Genomic DNA, 22,686 nt, shown 5'->3' with positions numbered 1-22,686 from the left:
ACCACTGCTCCTGATCTAAAACTCAGCTGACTCCAGGGCATGGTTGTCAGGAGACCTCCCATATTTTCTACTCTGCCTGCCACCCCAGCCTGAATTAGAACTTCTCAAGATTGATTTTAGCTTTAGATTTGCATGGAATGTTCTATTTACTTCTATTGCAGTTTCCAGCACGTTGTATTGTAACTGTCTCCTTCCAATCTCTGTGTCCCCTACAGATAAGGAAATATTGAAGGGCAAGAACTATATTTTAATCTTTATATCCCTGGCACAAGCACAAGACCTGGGGAAGATTAGGTGCTCGTTGAGTGGTTTGTGGACAGAACATACCTGAATGCCAACCCTAAGGAGCGGTAGCTTTTGTGAGCAAACACGACCTGGGTTCATGAGATAAGAAAAGGATGCAGGACTGACTAGGCCCCGTTTTGATGGATACCTGCCTCTGTTAATAATTCTAAGGGCACATTTCTTAGTAAATAGGGAAAAACACCTAAATATAATGGAGGAAGCATTAGCCCAGTGCATGAAGGGGTAGAATTCTAGGATGCCCAGGAAAGGCCTAAGAATCCATCATCGATCCCACTATAATTTCTGCATACGGTGACATTCAAAGCTGGGGTCTCTTTGTAGCAGCGGAGCTGTAGAACCCTCAGGTAGACCACCTGTCTGTGCCGTGAGCAAGGTTGGAAAGATCATGCTTTTACAATAAGAGCCAAAGCCTCCAGGGGCAACAAATACAAGTAAAAGATGAACAAAACCTGAGGCTCCAAGGAGCAACACCCAGACACCACACTAACAGGCCACCTAAACAGGCCACTGAGAGTTATAATTGTCCCTCTCTATACACCGATAAATGGTGGTATTTTTATCGTAAAAATTCAGATAAAGTCCAATACAGAATTGGCAAATACTTAGAGTGTCCCAAAGGTAATTCTGTACAAATACTATGCTAAGTAGGCAGAAACAATCGTTTTTCTTTCACTCTAGCTTAAAATATTTATACAGCATCAGAATCAGAAAAATGAAAATACACACAGACAAAAAAAGAAAAAGATGCAGAGAGTAGGTTGCAGAGAGAGACAGAGAATGACAGAGGAGAAAGTGTTGAAGGATGAGCGGATTCCCCCTGCCCATGTGATGGCCTGTATGCTGATTGGCCTGCAGAGTTTGCCTTGGACAGCTCCCCACCGCCCACCTGTCTGGCAAGAAACTGTCCACGTGGAGCAAAGCGGTGGTGCCAGAACTGGCGCTCCGGAGCGGGAGCAAGAGCGGGAGCTCTGGGTGAATAAAAGTGGAAAGGGGGCAGGATGTCGAGGTGGCTGCGCAATAAGGCAAGAGCAACCAAGACTGTTTTGCGCTGAAGGGCACGGGTGTGTGTGTGTGTGTGGACTCCGGGCAGAAGGCGCGGGTGTGATCCCTGGCGACAGCAGGCACGCCCGTCCTCCTGGCTCTGTAGGGGTGAGGGAAAGGCTTTCCGGGCTTTGGCCTGTGAGAGGGAGGCTGCTGCGATGCTGCTAGGGGCCCAAGGCCAGGCAGAGGTGGGGCTGGGTGTGCTGGGTGCTGGGCACTGGCACTCTTGGTGATGGGGCAAAAGCTGTCAGGCACCTCCTTCGAGGCGGAATCGAACCAGCGACCTAAGGATGTCCACACGAGTCCCGTCTACAGTCCTCCGCTCTACCAGCTGAGCTATCGAAGGGTGCACACTGCCAACCCTGGGTCATTACCTTTTCTGGAACTGACGGAGGCCAAGACACTGGACCGCCCCAGGGCCACCGTGCCTTGGGGTGGTTGGAAGTCCCTTTGGTTGGAAGAGAGCCACGCACAAGCCTGGGCTTGCTAGTGGCCAGGCATCCCATCCCAAGGCGGCCTTTTGCAAGATGCCTGAGCCCGGACTCTCACCTCCTGCCTAATTTCCCCTCCCTGCCCCCCTCTCTCCAGGTGGGGAGGACAGCCAGGGGTGGCCAGAGAGCCAGTTACGGAGTGAGGGGAGAGGGGCGTTGGCGAAACTGATGCGTGTGACCGCTGGAGAAGGGCTTGCTGAGGAAAGGAAAACAGGAGGAACCCACCGGAACAGGCACCGGGTGGGCGGCTGCGAACAGCAGGCGCACGGTCCGGTAGAGGTCCCTTAAGGAGTGCCTCCAAGCGCAGCGTCCACCTGCATTCTGTCCTGATGCGCCCCGCCCCCCACCAAATCCGCGCCGCCTCCCTCTGGCTCCGGTCCTGGCGCCCAGGTTTCTGACTTGCCCCCAACCCCTACCCGGCCCTGCTGCCCACCACGACCTAGGCTCACTTTTCCACGCAGTGAGGCTTACTGGGAAGCGATGCAGGCAGGATATCGGGCTGGGGGGGGAGGCCACGCCCATACAGACCCAGCCATCGCGGCCAATCTAGGGCTTCGGCTCCCCTCCTCTGCCCAGTGACCTGGATTCCTTAGGCAGAGGCGGCTGCTCCCTGGAGTAGCTCTAGGTTCCGTGGGCTTCCTGGAGAGGACCAGAGCCAAAGGGAAAGTGGCAGAGAATACTGGTGTCCGGACTGGACCTCTTGTGCTGGCTCCAGGTCTTCTACCAACCTTTCAGATCCCACCTGGTGTTTGCCAGCCATCCCCAGACTGCTCACTCAGCCATCCAAAACCCCAGAGAGGCATAGCAAGCCACATCCAAGTGGCATTCCATGGAATGGGTGTGTCACAACCCTCTGCCTGGGAGACTTGCACGTCTACACCCACGAAGATGAGGGCCACTGCCCAGAAGGCCCCCTGCTACTCTCTGTGATGCCACAAACAGGAAGAGTCGGCAGTGCTGGGACTCACCCTCAGGTGTGCCGGTCACCAGAGCCCACAGCCACTGTCCCCCACCTCCTGCCGCTATTCCCCCAAAGCACCAAAGCTGCGGTCTTGAGGATTCGGCATCTCCACGGCCATCAAGGGGCATTTCCCAGGAACGCCTAAGGTTCTGTCTTTGGTCCCTGTCTGCTAGTCTACTCAGATGGTGACCTTCAAGGCTGGGGACTCTGTGGCTGCAGAGCAAAAGGTTCTTCCTGAAGGTCACCTGTGGGAGCGAAATGTCACAGCCTCCTGGTCACAGACCTGTGGAGAATCCGTAGCCTCGGGATCAGCCCATCTCAGTTACCAGTGGAACAGTAGGGAAAGTTGAGACTGCCTGAGCGAGAATGAGAGCAGTGTGCTCAGAGAGGAAGACACCGAGGAAAATCCAATCTCCAGCTCAAGAGGTGGAATCAGAACCCTCTGGGCTCAGGGGTCAGGGGAGGGTGGTGGATAGGAGCCAGGGGCTTAATCTCCAGTAAGCTAGGAGTCCTCTCTACGATGGGCAGCAGCTGTCCATGGAGACTCGGGAGTTTCCTTTCTGCAGGAAGGGAGAAAGGGCCATTTCCTGAGGTTTCCCAGGTGCTGCAGCCCAGTCCTCAGAATGACAGAAAAGTTGAAAACGCACACCCCAGTGCTAACACTGACTGTCAAGACACGACACTTCTGTCTGTCAGTGTACGAGTGTCTAGGTGTAAGGAAAACACTTTCCAGTCTTTAGCCTGTGAGAGGGAGGCTGCTGCGATGCTGCTGGGGGCCCAAGGCCGGGCAGAGGCGGGCAGAGGCGGGGCTGGGCGTGCTGGGCGTGCTGGGCGCTGGGCACTGGCACTCTTGGTGATGACACTTCTGTCTGTCAGTGTACGAGTGTCTAGGTGTAAGGAAAACACTTTCCAGTCTTTAGCCTGTGAGAGGGAGGCTGCTGCGATGCTGCTGGGGGCCCAAGGCCGGGCAGAGGCAGGCAGAGGCGGGGCTGGGCGTGCTGGGCGCTGGGCACTGGCACTCTTGGTGATGGGGCAAAAGCTGTCAGGCACCTCCTTCGAGCCGGAATCGAACCAGCGACCTAAGGATGTCCACACGAGTCCCGTCTACAGTCCTCCGCTCTACCAGCTGAGCTATCGAAGGGTGCACACTGCCAACCCTGGGTCATTACCTTTTCTGGAACTGACAGAGGCCAAGACACTGGACCACCCCAGGGCCACCGTGCCTTTGGGGTGGTTGGAAGCCCTTTTGGTTGGAAGAGAGCTGTGCACAAGCCTGGGCTTGTTAGTGGCGGGACATCCCATCCCAGGGCAGCCCTTTGCAAGATGCCTGGGCCCGGGCTCTCACCTCCTGCCTCATTTCCCCTCCCTTTGCCTCACTCTAAGCTGGTGGGGGTGGCAGGAGAGGAGGAGAAAAGACAGCCTTCGGTGGCCAGAGAGCCGGTAACAGGGTGAGAGGAGGGGATCGTTGGCGAAACGGATGCCAGGAGTCCTCTCCGTGATGAGCTGCAACTGCCCGTGCAGTTTCTGGAGTTTCCTTCCCACAGGAGGGAAGAGAGCAAGGGTCACTCCCTGGCCGCCTTCTGTGCGCCCACACCCCCCCGCCACTCCCACCTCCACCCCCGAGACCCGGCTCTGTCTCCAAGGTGAAGCCCCCTCCTTCTTGGTGACAGCCCAGCCCAAGCCCTCCTGGGTGCTCTCTGATCGGGGCTCAGCATCTTTCTCTTTGGGGCCACGCCAAGTGAGCCTTCAGAGCCCAGCGCCCAGGTGAGCCAGCTGGGCGCAACCCGCAGGCCAGTGGCCTGCCAGAGGAGGTGGATCTGTGGGCTTCTCTGTGATCACAGCTGCCCACCTCCCACTTCTGGACACCAACCCACACTCCCTGGACACCTCTGCTCCCTGCCTTCTGCCCCCATTGCCGCCCTCCGGATGCGCTCAGAGACGACCCTGAGTCTTGTGTAAGTCTGCGTTTTTGCTCTCCAACTCCCTTTATCTGTCTGCTTGCCTGTCTGTCTGTCTGTCTTTGTCTCTGTCTCTCTGTAGCTCTTTCCCTCTCTCTCTCTCTCTCTCTCTCTCTGTCTCCTTCGCTTTCTATTTCTCTATCTCCAGGTCAGAAGAAGCAGGGGCATCGATGCGGGGGGTTGTGCCACCACTGAGCAGAGCATGAGCAATCACTGCTCCCTCAGAGGGAACTCCAACCCTCCTGTGGCGACAGGAACAGGTGTGAAGTCACGTGAAAGTTGAGGTACACCAGGGCCGCAGCCCTGTCCTCAGACTGCCAGGAAAGTTGAACTTCCTGCCCAAGTGCTCACCCTGACTGCCAAGGCCCAGCAAGGGCCCTGCCGCCTTGTGCTCCTGCGGACGTCAGCCTCCCTCGATGCAGGCGCACAATGGGCAACGGCTTGCCATGTCTCAGGGTGGCACTTGTGTGACACGAGCAGGTGAAGTGGGGAGGGGAAGAGGATTTTCTGTCTCTGTAGGTCTACATATTGACGGAGCCTTCGAGAGAGATCGAGAAAGAGCAGGAGAGAGAGAGAGATATAGAGAGACGGAGAGAGAGCTTGAAGTTGAGCTAGAGAGAAGAGAGCCAGTGAGCATCCCAGGAGGAGGCAGAACAGGAGACCGAGAATGAGAGGGAGAGCGTTCCAGAAGGCTGCCCCAGGGTGCTGGGTGCCCAGTGCGATGGTGCGACGGCATGCACTCTGGTCGGCCTCCGGGGCTTGGGTGGACAGCTCCCGTCGGCCCACCGGTCTGGCAGGGAGCTGTCCACGTGCGTGGAGCAAAGCGGGGGTGGCAGAGCCGGCGCAAGGAAGCAGGAGCGGAAGTGCCGGCTGAATAAAAGTGGAAAAGGCGCGAGACGCGCTGGGGGCTGCACGGTATGGCGGGAGCGAGGGAGAGCGTTTTGCGCTGAAGGGCACCTGTGCATGTGCGTCTCTGTGTGTTGTGTGTGTGTGTTTGCGCGCGCGCGCACGCTGACTGCAGATTGGAGGGTCGGGTGTGTCCCCCTGGCTCTGTAAGGGTGAGGGAAAGGCTTTCCGGGCTTTGGCCTGTGAGAGGGAGGCTGCTGCGATGCTGCTAGGCGCCCAAGGCCGGCTGGGCGCTGGGCACTGGCACTCTTGGTGATGGGGCAAAAGCTGTCAGGCACCTCCTTCGAGCCGGAATCGAACCAGCGACCTAAGGATGTCCACACGAGTCCCATCTACAGTCCTCCGCTCTACCAGCTGAGCTATCGAAGGGTGCACACTACCAACACTGGGTCATTACCTTTTCTGGAACTGATGGAGGCCAAGACACTGGACTGCCGCAGGGCCACGGTGCCTTGGGGTGGTTGGAAGCCCCTTTGGTTGGAAGAGAGCTGTGCACAAGCCTGGGCTTGCTAGTGGCCAGGCATCCCATCCCTGGGCAGCTATTTGCAAGATGCCTTGGCCCTGGGCTCTCACCTCCTGCCTCATCTACAATGCCTCAAGGCTCAGCATCTTCCTCTTGGAGGCCATGCCAAGTGAGCCTCCACAGCCCACTGCCCAAATTTGCCAGCTGTTAGGAACCCACAAGCCAGTGTCTTGCTACTGGAGGTGGATTGGTTGACCTGTCTGTGATCACAGCTGCCCGCCTGCCACTTTCGGCCCCCGACCCATACTCCTGGACACTTTTGGTCTCTGCCTTTTGCCCCCAGTGCTGCCCTCCCTCCATGAGCTCAGTGTAGACTCTGTGCCCTGTCTAAGTGTCTGCTTTTTCACTCAAACTCCCTTTGTCTGTCTGTCCATCTTTTTCTTCTCTCTTTCTGCCCGTTTCTTTTTCTATCTGTCTGGTCAGAATGAACAGGGGCATCTCCTGCTCTGCAGGTGGTTGTGCCACCACTGAACAGTGTGAGCAATCACTGCTCTCTCAGAAGGAACTGAAACTTTCTTCCATTTCCAAGTACCATGTAACAGGAAATGAATTCCATCTAACATGTAGTATGAGAAAAAGTTGTTGTGTAGAATGAAAAATCAGTTATCAAAAAGTAGGTTATTGTGATCCTCGTTGTATTTATAGTTATTCATTATATGGGCAATCGGGGGGTTTTGGTGCCACTGTTTTTTCTCACCAAGTTTGCAGAAATCTTCAATGGCGAGCAAAACTGTTTTTCTAGAGTGAATCTTCACATCTCTATGGATTTTTATTTTTAGTAAAGCATTAAGATTGGCTCATCAATTTTAATAAAATGTACATACCAGTGCAAGTTTTCATTGTAAGGAAAAATGTTGGAATCAGAGCAGTGAGAATGTATCTGAGAACCTTCTGTATTCTGTGCTCAATTTTATTTTAACATAAAACTCGCCCTGAACAGAAAGTGTCACAGCTGAAAAATTAATAAAATGATTTTATTTATGTGTACATATGACTTATTTACTAATCTTTAAGTAGAAAACTCTTTCCCAGAACATTAAGAAAAACAAGATATAAAATACAAAAGGTAAATGTTAAAATAAGTGGTCAATCCTGAATATCTAACGTTTATCTTACAGGTGTTCTAATAGGTAGTACAAAGGAAACTTAGTTAAAGACAGTAACAGTCATCTGAACTAACAAGAGTCAATCTCCGGAACGAAATAGCCCAATTGTAGATGAGCAGGATGAATATAAAATGAACAACACCTATACAATCTGGATAATTATCAGGAAACAAATCATTGAATAATAAGTCTTTATTGGTTCTATAGAATAAAAATATTTTTACCTACAAAAAGAGAAGTTCGTCTTTCACATCAGACTTTCGTAAATACTAAGTACAAAACACACAAGATTATGTTCAAAAGCCTGAGAGAAATTCACTTTTATCTTCATTTTGTCAATTTTCATATAATGTAAGTGGTGGTATAAAATCATAATCATTATCCAGATTCAACAATTATCAGGATTTTGCCAATTCTTTATTTATCCCTTTTTAAAAATTTTTATTTCTTTTTATCTGAAGTATGTTAAAGTAAATCTAGATATCATGGAACATCACCATTATGTTTCAATATGATTCCCTAATAACAGGAAAAATTATTACATGTCCACAAATTTATACCTAACAAAATTTATGTTCATCTTTTGTAACATCTAGTACATAGCATATATTGAAATTTTCCTGATTTTCTCAAAATAGCACTTAATAGTTTTCTTCATCTAATGAGGATTGAAATATAGCTTACACATCTATTTGATCACTTTGTCTTTAAGACTGTCTTCTGTCTTCAATCATTCTCTTTCTTTCTGTGTCTTTTTGTCTCTGTCTCTCTCTCTCCTAGTGAGACATTAAAGAAATGGAGTTAGTTGTTTTGGACAATGTTGTACATTCTCCATTGGTCTGATGCTTCCTTTTGTTGAATTTAACTTATGCAGCTCTCTTATTTCTTGAAAATAGAACATTAACTGTAAAGGCTTCACTAAGTTCAGGTTAGAATTTTTACAAAAGTATTTCACAAGCAGTCCTACGTACTTCGTATATTGAGCATTACCTCAGAAGGCATATAACATTTCAATTTTAAATGCTAATATTGATTAGTGGGTTCATATATATAGATAACTGGATCCCTCAATTGTAAATTCCCCCATCAACCTATGAATCAATATCATCACTGTTTGAATCAATTTTTGGGGGGTTGCTAAATTGTGATTTCTAATTCTCTATTTCTTCCGTATTTACTAGCTATTTTTCCTCTTTCAAGAACTTTTATGTATCAACTAGAGCTACGTGATTATCTTAAATAGAATTTACACATAAATTTCAGAGGAAATCATTTTCTCCCTAGTGGTGATTCCCACTGGTGATCAATGAGTTGTTTTTCTTTCTGCATTTAAAAGATTATATGTTCTTATATTCAATGTATTGTGATCAATTGCAGCAAGCATTTCCTTTAGTCATCTTTTAGTTTGTTCCATCTTTGGCCAGTGGAAACTTCTTGTCATTGGCTCCTGCAAACTTTTGACATGACCCAGTAGTTTGCAGAAATTCTTGCTTTCTTGCCAGCTCTTCGTGTATGTTTCCTGCCCCAAACCTGAAATCAGCCACTCCCCTAAGAAGCCCTGGTTTTAATCAGAATGGTTTTTAGGGACCACAATGTTTCAGTGATTTCATGAGAGAGCAGCAATTCTCTTTTCTCTGTAAATTATAGAAAAGGAATAATTACATGTCTTCACACTGGGGGATCAGTAACGTATGTACCCAGCTAGATTGTGAGGTTCTACCTCATGAATCATACATCCGCTGTTGATCCCAATTTTCTGTACCCATTTTTAATACATTAGAAAAATTTAAAGGGTGGATTTTAGAGGATTGTTTATTTAAAAGACACCAAACCATTGGCAGTGGTGGGATTCGATCCCACATCCCCAGAGAGACTGGAGCCTAAATCCAGCACCTTGGACCGCTCGGCCACGCTAGCTCACAATCAAGTCTTTCCTCAATTACTCTCCTCACATTTTATAGACTAAATGGAAAGTTATTGGACTGAGTGTCACCATTTGCTTGAGAAAAGTTCTTCACATTTTAGAAATGAACTTCTTGAGGACTTGGCCTTGCCTCCTAGACACAAGCTCAGGCAAATAATAGGCACTCACTGACTTGCTGAAGGCATGTACATCTTGATCTACATCACCTCCTAGGAGTGTTGGAGGGAAAAGAGGTTATGGAAGGAAAAGATATGTCGTCTCCCACACACCACCCACGCACCAAAACGTCAGCTCTTTACAGGACTTGTTAGCATGTTACTCAGAGACCTAGAAATTGCCAACCGAAGCCTCGGAGTAACCACAGGTGTGAGGCGAGCCTTGTACCCGCTCCCCTTCTTGCTCCCAGAACCTGCGATTTTTGTTTGATAATGGGATCGAAAAAGCAGCTTACTGGTAGGCTGTTGGGAGTGATCCAGCAAAAGAGAGAAGAAACAACTGTTGGAAAGAATGTTCTTGGGGAAGTAATCAAGCATGGCATCTATTGCCCAGATCTGGGATAGGTCATCTATGGTAACAGGAGGCATAAAGGTAGTCAGATGCAGGTAGATGGGGACCTTGCAGAAGTTCTCCTGTGACTGCTTCTGCTTTCTCAGTAAAATGGAAAGAACACATGAGGTGTTTTGAGGATAGAGAAGGGATGAAAGAGTAGTCTTTAAGAATGGTATAGTGGAGGAATTGAGAAAAATAGTAAGATTGTCATGCAGATGCACTTGAGATTACTGTCATGGATTTAAATTGAGACCAGTTCAGTATCATTATGTTTCTCTCCATTCTAGTTCAGCTAGGTGAGTGCAGGGACTGAAGGCTTTCTTTAAGTAAGGATTGTGATTTTAAGTGAGTATGCCTAAGCAAAAGAGGGACAACCATATTCAGACCCCTAGATTGAGAAGCCGGCCAGGAACTTGAATGATTCTTAGTGATTCTTCTAAGGACACGGGCCACCTCCGTTTCTTCACCACCTCCTGAAATGAGATTTCTCCCCTTTGCCTAAAGTTGCTCTCTCCTTCATGATCTGTACGAAGAGACCCTGAGAAGGGGACAACACTTAGATTCAACCTCGGTTGCAGTGGACACCAAATTCCACCCATTTGCTCTCCAAGACCGCCAACCATGTGCACCAATCTGAAAATACACTGTACTTACAGTTAAAGAGATGAAAATGTCTAATAGGAGTTCAAATTATGGGTTGAAACATTCTCGGGCTCTTTGAGAGCAAGCGTGCAGGGGCAGTGAGCTAATTTTCCAAGATGATTGTCAAGGAACCTTGACTCAACTCTGTAAGAATTGAAACACCTCCCTTCTCTTGTGGGCATTGCCTCCTCACTGAGTCACATCTCTGGACAGTCTCCCTCAGACCTTCTCTTTCCTTCTAGCTTCCTTGTAGAGAAAGACGCGGAGGGAAGGGGAAACGCTGCATTGGGAGACCAGAATTGTGGCTTGGGAGTGGGGAAGCAGAAACCATCCAGAGCAAGCAGGCCAATGGGGAGCCAAGGACCCGAGGAGCCCGCTCTAAAGTTACTAACATGTGGAGGCAACAGTATAGACCCAAGGGTCTGTGCCCTGTGCTCTTGCCAAAGGAGTTGCCCCTTGAAGTTTGCTCGTAGACCGCCTGGAAAGCCTCTGTGAGTTTCCATTTATGATGCAGAAAATGTAAAACAGAAACAAACAAAAAACCACCCCCTGTCCATGCCCAGCCCTTATATCAATCCTCCTGCCACATGTAACAGCGTCTTTTTCTGAGGTCACGGCTGCCACTCTCAGATCTTAAAACTTGTTTCTTCCCAACACCTACCCTCCTAGCGAACTTCTTCTTTGCAGACTTGTCAAAATGTTACAAATTGGCAAAACTTCACGAGCGCTAACTGGCCAGAAAACAGGCATCCACTGGATTTGAATGGTCTGACCCGAAGCTCACTGTCTACACTCCTCCACTCGTCTCAGCTCCAATCCAGTACTGCTAGCCTTTCACGACATTCATGTGATATTCGTCATCTTTGATCTTGGTTTTGCCACTGGTAAGGGGAAAAAAAAAACCATAAACGCTCAGTGGCAGTGGTGGGATTCGAACCCACGCCTCCAAAGAGACTGGAGCCTTAATCCAGCGCCTTAGACCGCTCGGCCACACTACCGGATGATATGTGCAGCCTTGCCTACCCCTTCTGATGGTAACTACCTTCCTCTACATCTCAGTTCTGTTCTACACATTGTGTTCTTGAACTTCCACCTCTAACAAGAGGATTTTTTTCTTTTTCAGAAATTGACCAGCTAATTCCAAAATTTTTATGGAAATTCAAAGACACAGCACGCCCAAAACAACTTTGTAAAGAAGCACAAAGTTGGAGGACTCACTCTGCCTGACGTCAAGACTTAAAAGCTGCTATAATCAAGACTGTGGTATTGACATTAAGATATAAAAAATAGATCTACAGAACAGCAATACAGAGATAGAACCATATTTACATCATCAGTTGATTGTTGGAAAAGTTTTAAAGGCAATTCAGTAGAGAAAGGTAGTCTTTTCAACAAATGATGTTTAAAAAAATAATAATTTTGATCCCCACTTCACACCGTATAAAAAATTAACTCAAATGGATTGTAAACCAAAACTATAAAATATTTAGAATGGAATCTTCGTCAACTTGTGTTGGGGAAAGATTTCTTAGATACAACACCAAAAGCATGATCCATAAAAAGAAAACATGATTTATTGTACTTCATCAAAATTAAGAACCTCCTTCCTTCAAAAGACACTGTTAAGAGATTGAGAAGATAAGCCACACACTGGGAGATGGTAGTTGCACCCTCAGTTTCTAGGGATGATATTTGCCTCCTAAGGGACATTATCTGGAGACATTTTCAGTTGTCACAACTGGGACAGTACTACTGGTATCTAGTAGGTAAAGGGCAGGGATGCTGCTAAGCATCCTGCAATACACATGACAGACCTCCACAGTAAGGAATCATCCAGTCCAAAATGTCGCTACTGTCGCAGTTGATTGGAGTAACAAGCCACGTGGACAAACTTATCTCTTGCCTCCTTTAGGGCACAGGCCAGTCAGGTTCCATTATCACCTACTAAAATGAATCGATGACTCCTTCTCAAAGCCTTGAGGAAGGGACAACCCTGGATTCAAACCTGGATGTGGTGCGTGCCAAACTATGCCCAATCACCCTCTGGGTACCAAAGGCTGTGCACATGGGGCAGGAAAGGCACTGTCCTCAAAGGTCAGAAAGTGAGAATCTTCCACAACGGGCTCAAATTCTGACTTGGAACCCATCCTAGGACTCGTTGCCGGCCAGGTGGGGGTCAGGGTGGTCTTCCTTGGCTGGCTCAAGCCTGAAAGTTGAATCAATTCCCTTGGCAATTGCCTCCCTTGATGATTCTCTTCCTGCTTAACCCATCTCCTTTACTATCCTGATGGTGGACCTGGAAGGAGAGACGGGAAGAGAGAGGGTGGGTGAGGGAGGGGGTGCGGTTGTAGCGGGGAGACCAGCTGCAGGTGGAGAAATAGGAGATAATGTCCTGTAGGAAATGCAGTAGGGGTCCTAGAGGCAGTCAATAGCAGGGACACTTTTGGCGCTGTGTGCAACTGCCGGAAGTTTTCCGAGATAACACTCAGGAGCAAATGATGAGACAAACGCTCACTTCACTCTCTGCTCCCCTCCGTGTCCCAGCCCACCCGTTTACAAGACACACCCTGCACTTTCAAGGTTATCTCTAAGTTCCAAGACTCTCTACCTCTCTTCTCTCGACTTGAGCGCCGAGCTTAAATGTCAGCCCTTTGGCAAAACCTTATCGGGCCCCTTCCAAACAGAACGCGAGGATCGGGAGGAGTGGGTCTTTTAGTAGTCTGAGTATCCTACTTACCTGTGAGCTCCCCGCAGGTAAACTGGGAGTCATTCATCCATTGGTCTCATTCCCCGAGTCCAGAGCTCAATGTTCAGAAAATTCAGGTATTAGGTCAAACCCCGCATGGATTCACAGAACTTTTATCCTGAGTGAGGACACGGAGCAGAGATCACTTAAGAAACAAAATCTTGGCAGCGGTGGGATTCGAACCCACGCCTCCGAAGAGACTGGAGCCTAAATCCAGCGCCTTAGACCGCTCGGCCACGCTACCACACTCGCGGCAAGGGTCTCCCCCTTTTTCCTAGTTATACCTTTCTGTCCTTGTTTCAGCTTTGTCCTCTGGCCCCCTGACCTGAGGCTATGATTCTAGGTACCATCAAAGGATGCCAAGGAAGAAGTTTTTCCCTCCCTCCTCCACTCCACTAGAACTAGAACCTGCATCCGCCCACCTCGAACAGCTCTTCTCACTCCAGGAACTAAAGGGAAAGATCTTCAAAACACACTATCCACTCCGGAAGTGAAGCTCTTGGGATCCAGAACGTAACAGCTTTCCGAAGGCAGGGGCCACGTCAGCTTCCGCCTGGCGTCCAGGAAGCGCTCAGAAACTATTTATTGAACGGCCGAAGGAACTCCTTGATTTAGACTCCGGATCGCTTCGCGGTGGAGGGTGGTGGAGGAGGTGGTGGTAGTGGAGGAAGAGGAGGAGAAGGAGGAGGTGGACGTGGTGGTGGAGGAGGCGTTGGTAGTGGAGGAGGAGGAGGAGGTCGTGGAGGTGGAGGTGGAGGTGATGGTGGAGCTAGTAGAGATGGTGGAGGTGGAGTAAAGAAAAGCAAAGCTGTCTTTCCCTGCCACCTTCGGGCACGGTGACTTCAGTTCTTTGCTGAAATTTGAGTTTGATACGAGTATGGGAGCCTCCAGGAAGTGTAGGCCATGAGTTAAAGCTTGTCTCCTAGTTCCCTTTTGCTCCTTGAGACCCAACTCACGGATAGCCGCCACAATCAGTGCCTGCTCCCTAGTCTCGGCTTGAGCAGTCTGCAGAGTCTTCCTCTCCCAATTCTGTGCTCCAGAAGAGAAGGCTCTCTTTCGGATTGGATGGGTTCCTGCTGCTGCGAAGCCTCGGGTCCCTTTCTTTGGAACATATGATACCTGCTCAAGACAAGGTTGACATAGGGAAGCCATATTGTAGAAAAGAAAAACTCTATTGTAACTTTGAATGACCTCAGACAAACTAACCCAGCTGGATGTGCACCCTCCAGGAGATCTAACTGCTCTGTAGATTTTATGACCCCTGCTTCTGCATGTACCTCCCAGCTGGGATAAGATGATAACTTCGTTTTTTTTTTTAGTTCCTTTGGAATGTGATGACCCCCAAACAGAGAATCTATGCTGATAGCCATCATCAGTGAAGACTGAAAGATCTGGTGTGGCACTCCCTGTCTGTAACACCAGGAGGTCAACATTCCTAACCCCCTCCCGAATAACACAATGGCCTATATAACTGCTGTAAGATTTCATGCCCTCTTAAGATGGTTCTTTTGGACATGAGTCGGCCATCTTCCCTCTTGCTAGCAAGCTGTAATAAAAAAGTGCTTTCTCTCCTACCACCTTGCCTCTTGACTATTGGCATGTCTTGTGGCGAGCAGAAGGCCCCACGTTGGGTGGTAACACGTATATCTCTGCATCTTCCAGAGAGGTCCCCTTTCTGCTGAACAGTTATAGCCACGTGGTGGTTATTGTTACTGGCGGCTGGGAAAGGAGATGGCGGGAGACACCCTCCCTAGGGGCTGAGCCCAGGCTGGTGTTGCAGGCACCCAGGATTCCTGAGAGCTCAGCATGCTCTGGTTCCTCATCCTCCCCAGAAGCCCAAGCCTGCAGGCCTCAGGTGAGGAGCCTGGGAGCAGGGCAAGAAAAATAGATTCATACCGCCATTCCTCTTGACCCAGGGAAGAGTAGCCACACCTCAGTTCCCCAAACGTTAGAGTTTCTGTCTTAGGTCCACCAAACTTGGGTTTCCATGCTCCGTATATGAAAAGGAATGAAGTCAGGTACCTGAGAGTTACTGTAAATATTCTATAAGAACACGATTAGCCTTCAACCTTGTTCCCAACACAGACACGGATGAAAAGAAGTTAATCCATCATTATAAGCTTGTTAATTTGCCATTTTCTTGTTTAACCTGAGAGGTGACTCAAGGTCACAAGGGTTTGTGAGCTTGTTTTGCAAAAAAAAAAGAAAAAACAATAGAATGCCTTTAAGGAAGTTACAACCACCAGAGAAGCAGCCCCCAGCTGCCATTGACACCCAGCAGTCTGGTCGCCCACAGGCCTATCTGGAGTGAAAGAAACACAGACTTCCCCTTTGTTTCTCCAAAAATCCTCCTGCCAAGCCCTTTAGCTCTATAAAACCCCCTGCTTTCTTCTCTTGTTAAGGCAGATTTGAGAGAATCTATCCTCTCACCTTCTCATTTTGGACAATTCGAATAAACTTTTCTCTACCTCTAAGTGCTGGTGTCTGAGTGATTGGCTTACTGTGCATCAGGCACATAAATGTGAGATTAAGAGGTTCCGTATCAGGAACTCTTGCTCCTTTTGATTACAACAAAGTGGAATTACAGAACACCAATAGGCTAATGTGTCTCTTTTGCTAGTGTGTGGCAGTAGCAGAGGAATTAATTCATAATTACTGCCTAGACTTGCAGAGAAAAACAAGTGACTGTCTTAGCAAAAGGCTGGGGGATGGAATTGGGGGATGTTTGGGCTGATTTTCTGACTTCTAAGGGCAGAAATTGTGGCTTCCTGGTGACATCCAATCACATTCTTTATTTGATAAAATTAAGGATATATGCGGGCAAATTTCCACAAAGAGCTTTAAATAGGGAAGTTGTATATGTTCATGTTCTGTTTCCCTCTCTATTGCAAAGACACAGTTTACATCAAGAAAGAAGCACCCAGACCTGGCTTACTTCCTTGACGATAGACAATAGTCACTGTCTCTTAATCAGTTATGCTTCCCAAGAGAAGGGAAAATTAATCTCATGGTAATGTTGGAAGTTCTCAGGACACATAAAGGAGATTTTCCCAGGAGCTTCCCATAAAACTCCATGGTCTTTGTTATGGGTGGAATTGTGTCTCCCTCAAAAAGATATACAGAAGTCCTCATCCCTAGTACCACAAAATGTGACCTTATTTGAAAATAAAGTCTTTACAGAGGTAATCAAGTTAAAATGAGGTCTTTCATATGGGCCCTCATCCAATATGACTGGTGTCCTTATGAAAAAGGGAAATTTGGGCTCAGAAACAGAGATCTTTTCCTGAAATCCCACAAGTTTCAACATAAAAGTGCAGGGGACAGGGATGGGAGGAAGAGTGCTAACTCTGAGATCTTCTGTGGGATCTTTGAAAAAGAACTGAAATGCATTTTGCAGGGTATAGGCATAGGCACATTGGGGCTGGAACTCCCTGCCTGTGTGGAGACATATTACTGGAGAGGGAGGGGCCAGGTTTTAAGTGGTAGAGCGATGGTTCTCAAACTTTAGCATGCATCACAATCACCTGCAGGGCTTGTTAGAAAGACGGATTGCTGGACTCACTCCCTGGAATTTCTGATTTAGTAAACCTGGGGCCTGAAAATTTGCATTTCTAACAGGTTGCTAGGTGGTGCTGGTGCTACTGATCCAGGGACCACACTTGGAGAACCATTACAGTAGAGATCAATTTTGTATTTCGGAATTCTGATAGAAGTGAGGAAGAAGAGTGGAAGGAGTCAAAGACCTGCAGACCTCTTGAGAGCAGTGTCCAAGGAAGAGATGTGTGTTTAATGTGGAAGCAGTGGGAATAAATGAGAGGCCTCATTTATAAATGAGAGGGAAAAGCCTGGCAGGATAGTGAAGACTACCGTTAAGGACAGCGAAAGCGGCCTTCCAATATTGGGGAATGGTAGCAGCCACTTTACCACCCTTAGATATGAATAGACCTTCGACCCAAGGATGCCCGCCTCTAGAAACACAAGAGGTTTCAGATTAACTACACAAAATGGAATCAACTGGTGCTATCTTCTGAGGTCTCTGTCCATGTTTATTTGTCCTGCTGGGCATGACATAATGATAAGTGAGTGTGCAAGAGAAGCTAGAAGAAATGCTTGCAGCCTTACCCTCACCTGAGCCACTTGAGAAGCTCTGCAAGTGTCCAAAATAACCACCCAAGGTCACCCAGGAAACTGGCTGCCAGGGATCTTCCTCATCTGTGAAAGAACTTCAGAGACTTGAAGTCTAGGAAGTCTGGGTCCAAAGACAATGTGCCTACCAGATCTCAGCTCAAGAACAGGGAATCTCCTCCACTACCATGTGGCTTCTTTCTTGATTGACTCTCAAAAGTAGAATACTTTGACTCCCAATTTCAGAGACTTACCATAGACCTCTGTATGACTCTGGGGGTAGAGATCCTGCAACTGAGCTCAGTATTCAGAGAAACCAAACAAATAATAAACACAATTTATATTTACAGTCTATTTCACTTGATCTTCTAAATCCAAGTATATTTTTTATCATGTCCATTTTACAGGCTTAGACAAGGTGGAGTATACACTCTTGACTTTTCAGTACGCAAAATACCTGCATTTTCTTTTGGGCCTTAATCAGAGACCTAAGGATGTTTACCAGAATATGCATCCTACTGTCCTCTACTCTATCAACTGAGCTATTGAAGGATGCATAGTAAACTTTATGCAAAATTTCTTTTTTAGGAATCTATCCAATTATCTCTCAGTACCAGGTATTTGTTTCTGTGTTGATTACACCTTCAATGTCCTTCCTGATTTTTCGTCTACTTTTTTAACATTTACTGAGAGAGGATTGTTAAACTATCCAATGACCATTGTGTATTTTTCTGTTTCTCCTCTTAGTTTTATCAACTTTTGCTTTTTATATTTTGAAGTTATTTTATTAGATACGTGGAAATTCAGGACTATTGTGGGGTTTTTAAATAGAATTTATTTTTAGAGCACTTTTAGGTTCGCAGCAAAATTGAATAGAAAGTATAGAGAGTTCCCATATACCTCCTGCCCCCACACATGCAAAGCCTCCTTCACCATCAACACCTCATACCAGAGTGATAAATTTGTTACAACTGATGAACCAACATTGACATATCATTATCACCCAAAACCATAGTTTACATTAGAGTTCACTCTTGGTGTTGCATATTCTATGGGTTTTGACAAATGTATAATGATGCGTCCACCATACCAAATAGAATAGTTTCACTGCTATAAAAATCCTCTGTGCTTTACCTATTCATCTCTCCCTCCCCACTAACCCCTGGAAACCACTGATCTTTTTACTGTGTCCATAGTTTTGCTTTTGTCTGGAATGTCAGATAGTTGGAATCATACAGTGTGTAGCCTTTTCAAATTGGCTTCTTTCACTTAGTAATACGCATTTAAGTTTCCTCTCTTAGTCAGCTCAGGCTGCCATACAAAATACCATAGACTGGGTGACTTAATCAACATAAATTTATTTTCTCACAGTTCTGGAGGCTAGGGGTCTAAGATCAGGCGGGCAGCATGGTCAAGTTCTAGTGAGAGCTCTCTTCCGGACTTGCAGACAGCCGCTTTCTCACTGTGTCTTCACATGGTGGAGAGAAAGGAAGAGAAAACGAGCTCTCTAGTGTCTCTTCTTATAAGAAGACTAATCCCATCATAAGGGCCCCGCCCACATGACCTCATCTAATCCTAATTACCTTTCAAAGGCCCCACCTCCAAATACCATCACATTGAGTGTTGGGGCTTCAACATATGAATTTGGGGGAGACATAGGCATTCAGTCCATAACAGTTCTTCCAAGTCTTTTCATGGCTTGATAGCTCATTTCTTCTTAGTGCTGAATAACAGTCCACTGTATGGATGTACCACAAGGAATATTGTGCTTTCATGTTGAATTGACCCTTTTATCATTATAAAATATTCTTCAATATCTCATATAGTAATTGTCATCTTAAAGAATCTGTTGTCTGATATTGATATTGCTACATCAGCTGGTTTTTTCTTTTTTTGAGTTTTCATGGTATGCCTTTTTCCATTTTTTACTTTCAGCCTGTGTCTTTACATTTAAAAATGTGTTTCCTATAAACAGCATAGAGTTGAGTCTTATTTTTGTTCAATCTGGCAATTTTTGCTTTTAACTACAATATTTGGTCCATTTAAATTAAATTTAAGTTCGAATACAGATGAGATTAAGTCTACCATCTTGCTATTTATTTTCTATTAGTCCCATGAATACTTTTTAGAAACAATTTTATTGAGGTATAATTTACAGAGCTAAAATTCATCCTTGCAAATGTACCATTCAACGATTACTTTAGTAAATTTACCAAGTTGTACAACCGTCACTATTATCAAGTTTTAAAACATTTGCATCATCACAAGATCCCTCTTTATCTGTTCTTTGTTTTTTATTCCTTCTTTTCTTCATTTGTATTAAACAAGCACTTTTATCATTCCATTTATCTCCTTTATTAACTATTTTGTTTTACTTTTGTTACCAAGCAATGGGCTCGCAGTGATCAGAGCCAATTAATCACAACAAGTTAGGGATTGACAAATGATGTTTTAATTCAATTAGCCAGCATAAGCAGGAAGATGGCAGACTAACGTCTCAAAAAACTATCTTCCAAGATTACAGAATCTTGAGGCAGTTATATGGGGAAAATGGGGAATAAGGAGGGGGGTCCAGGGATTTTTGTCTCCAGGCATGACAGGCCCCAGGCATCACATCGTTCCATTCTTCTGTCAGCTGTGATGGATATCTTGTAGGTGTGTTTCCCGCCTGTGGTCAGCCTGTTCCTGGAGAGAAACTCATAGAACAAAGTTTTTAATTTATCAAGCTATTGAGGAGTACATATGTAAGCGGAGGCCATAAATCAGGAGAGCATGTGAATTTTTTGGAGTATGTGCAGAGTAGTCACACAGAGGAGGGGCTGGGGCCATTTAGTGTAACAAGATGGCCTCACTAATGCTCATTTACACTTTTAGTTATCATTCTTTAAGTTTTTAACCTTAAATTTACAAAATGCATCATTTTCTTCTTACAGTCTACCTGAAATTAACATTTTTATCATATCCCAGACAATGCAAGAAACTTATAATGCAAGAAACATGTTGCAAATGGCAGGATTCTTTTCTAAGGCTGAATAATATTCCATTGTATATATCTACACCACATTTTCTTTATCCATTTACCCATCTACAGACATTTAGGTTGTTTCCATATCTCTTCTACTGTGAATAATGCTGCATGAACACCGGAGTGCAGATATCTCTTTGAGGTACTGATTTCATTTCCTTTGGATATATACCCAGAAATAGAATTGCTGGGTCATAAGGTAGTTCTATTTTTAATTTTTTGAAGAAACTCTGTACTGTTTTTCATAATCGTTGTACCAATTTACAGTCCAACCAACAGTATACAAGAGTTCCCCATTCTCCACATCCTCGCCAACACTTGTTATCATTTGTCTTTTTGATAATAGCCATTCCAGCAACTGTGAGGTGATACCTCATTGTGGTTTTGATTTGCATTTCCCAGATGGTTAGTGATGTTGAGCACCTTTTCATATATCTGATGGCCATTTGTATGTCTTCTATTAAGGAGTGTTGGGGCCGGCCTGGTGGCGCAAGCTGTTGGGTGCTCACGCTCCACTGCGGCAGCCCGGGGTTCGCCGGTTCAGATCCAGGGCATGCACTGACACATTGCTTGTCGAGCCAGGCTGTGGCGGCGTCCCATGTAAAGTAGGGGAAGGTGGGCATGGATGTTAGCCCAGGGCCAGCCTTCCTTAGAAAAAAGAAGGGGATTGGCATCAGATGTTAGCTCAGGGCTGATCTTCCTCACAAAAAAAAAACGAAGAGAAATGTCTACTCAGATTCTTTACCCATTTTTTTTTTAATCAGGTCATTTGTTTTTTTGCTATTGAGTTATAAGAGTTCCATATATATTTTGGATATTAACCCCTTATTAGATATATGGTTTGCAAACATTTTCTCCAATTCAGTAGGTTGCTTTGCACTCTGTTGATTGTTTCCTTTGATGTACAGAAGGTTTTTAGTTAGATGCAATCCCACTTATCTATTTTTGTTTTTGTTGCCTGTGCTTTTGGTGTCATATCCAAAAAATTGTTGCCCAAACCAATGTTAAGAAGCTTTCCCCTATGTTTTTTTCTAGAAGTTTTATGGTTTCAGGTCTTACATTTAAGTCTTTAATCCATTTTGAGTTGATTTTTGCATATGATATGAGATAAGGGTCTAATTTCATTCTTTTGCATGTGGATATCTGATTTTCCCAGCACCATTTATTGAAGAGACTATCCTTTCCTGATTGTGTGTTCTTGGCAACCTTGTCAAAGATCAGTTGAACAGGGACTAGCCCCATGGCCTAGTGGTTAAGTTCAGCGTGCTCCACCTTGGTGGTCTGGACCTGGTTCCTGGGCACAGACCTTCACCACTTGTCAGCCATGCTGTGGCAGTGACCCACATACAAAATAGAGGAAGACTGGCACAGATGTTAGCGCAGGGTGAATCTTCCTCAAGCAAAAAGAGGAAGATTGGCAACAGATGTTAGCTTAGGGTGAATCTTCCTCAGCAAAAACAAAAAAGAAAGAAACAAAGATCAGTTGAACATAGATGTGTGAATTTATTTCTGGGTTCTCTATTCTGTTTCGTTGATCTATATCTGTTTGTATGCCAGTACCACATTGTTTTGATTACTGTAGCTTTGTAATATATTTTGAAATCAGGAAGTGTGATGCCTCCAGCTTTGTTCTTCTTGCTTAAGATTGCTTTGGCTAAAGGGGGACTTTTGTGTATCCATATAAATTTTAGGATTGTTTTTTCTATTTCCATAAAGAATTCCATTAGGATTTTGATAGGGATTGCATTGAATCTGTAGATCACTTTAGGTAGTTTGGATATTTAACAATATTAATTCTTCCAATCCATGGACACAGAATGTCTTTCCATTTATCTATGTCTTCTTTAGTTTCCTTCATTAATGTTTTATAATTTTCAGTGTATAAGTTTTTCACATCTTTAGTTAGGTTTATTCTTAAATATTTTATTCTTTTTGTTGCTATTGTGAATGGGATTGTTTTCTTAATTTCCTTTTTGCACCGTTCATTGTGCACAGAAATGTGACTGATTTCTCTAAGTTGATTTTGTATTCTGCAACTTAACTGAGTTCATTTATTAATTCTAACAGTTTTTTTGTTGAGTTGTTAGGATTTTCTACATATTTGATCATGTCATCTGCAAACAGAGATAATTTTACTTCTTCCCTTCCAGTTTGGATTCTTTTTATTTCTTTTTCTTTTCTAATTGCTCTGGGTAGGACTTCTAGTACTATGTTGAATAGAAGTGTGAGAGTGGGCATCTTTGCCTTGTACCAGATCTTAGAGGGAAAGCTTTCAGTCTGTCCCCATTGAGTATAATGTTAACTGTGAGCTTTTCATATACGGCCTTTATTGTGTTGACATAAATTCTTCCTATACCTGTTTTGTTGAGAGTTTTTACATGAA

At 45.6% G+C, this 22,686-nt stretch overlaps 5 non-coding genes across 5 annotated transcripts; all 5 read right to left on the bottom strand.

The window, feature by feature from the left end:
- Window positions 1-1,603: 1,603 nt before the first annotated feature.
- On the bottom strand, window positions 1,604-1,693 carry TRNAY-GUA (transfer RNA tyrosine (anticodon GUA)). Its single transcript is given in 2 exon segments — window positions 1,604-1,639; window positions 1,657-1,693. It is a non-coding gene; the product is annotated as a tRNA-Tyr (tRNA).
- Window positions 1,694-3,850: 2,157 nt separating this feature from the next.
- TRNAY-GUA (transfer RNA tyrosine (anticodon GUA)) lies at window positions 3,851-3,940 on the bottom strand. The gene is given in 2 exon segments: window positions 3,851-3,886; window positions 3,904-3,940. It is a non-coding gene; the product is annotated as a tRNA-Tyr (tRNA).
- Window positions 3,941-5,942: 2,002 nt separating this feature from the next.
- TRNAY-GUA (transfer RNA tyrosine (anticodon GUA)) lies at window positions 5,943-6,032 on the bottom strand. Its single transcript is given in 2 exon segments — window positions 5,943-5,978; window positions 5,996-6,032. It is a non-coding gene; the product is annotated as a tRNA-Tyr (tRNA).
- Window positions 6,033-11,323: 5,291 nt separating this feature from the next.
- TRNAL-AAG (transfer RNA leucine (anticodon AAG)) lies at window positions 11,324-11,405 on the bottom strand. The gene has a single exon. It is a non-coding gene; the product is annotated as a tRNA-Leu (tRNA).
- A 1,910-nt stretch (window positions 11,406-13,315) lies between these two features.
- Window positions 13,316-13,397, bottom strand: TRNAL-UAG (transfer RNA leucine (anticodon UAG)). Its single transcript has one exon. It is a non-coding gene; the product is annotated as a tRNA-Leu (tRNA).
- Between the last annotated feature and the right edge of the window lie 9,289 nt (window positions 13,398-22,686).

Source organism: Ceratotherium simum, chromosome 3, assembly GCF_057802395.1.
Source record: "Ceratotherium simum simum isolate JZ-2026a chromosome 3, ASM5780239v1, whole genome shotgun sequence".
Lineage (NCBI taxonomy): Eukaryota > Metazoa > Chordata > Mammalia > Perissodactyla > Rhinocerotidae > Ceratotherium > Ceratotherium simum.
This window is presented reverse-complemented; position numbering and strand designations above follow the sequence as displayed.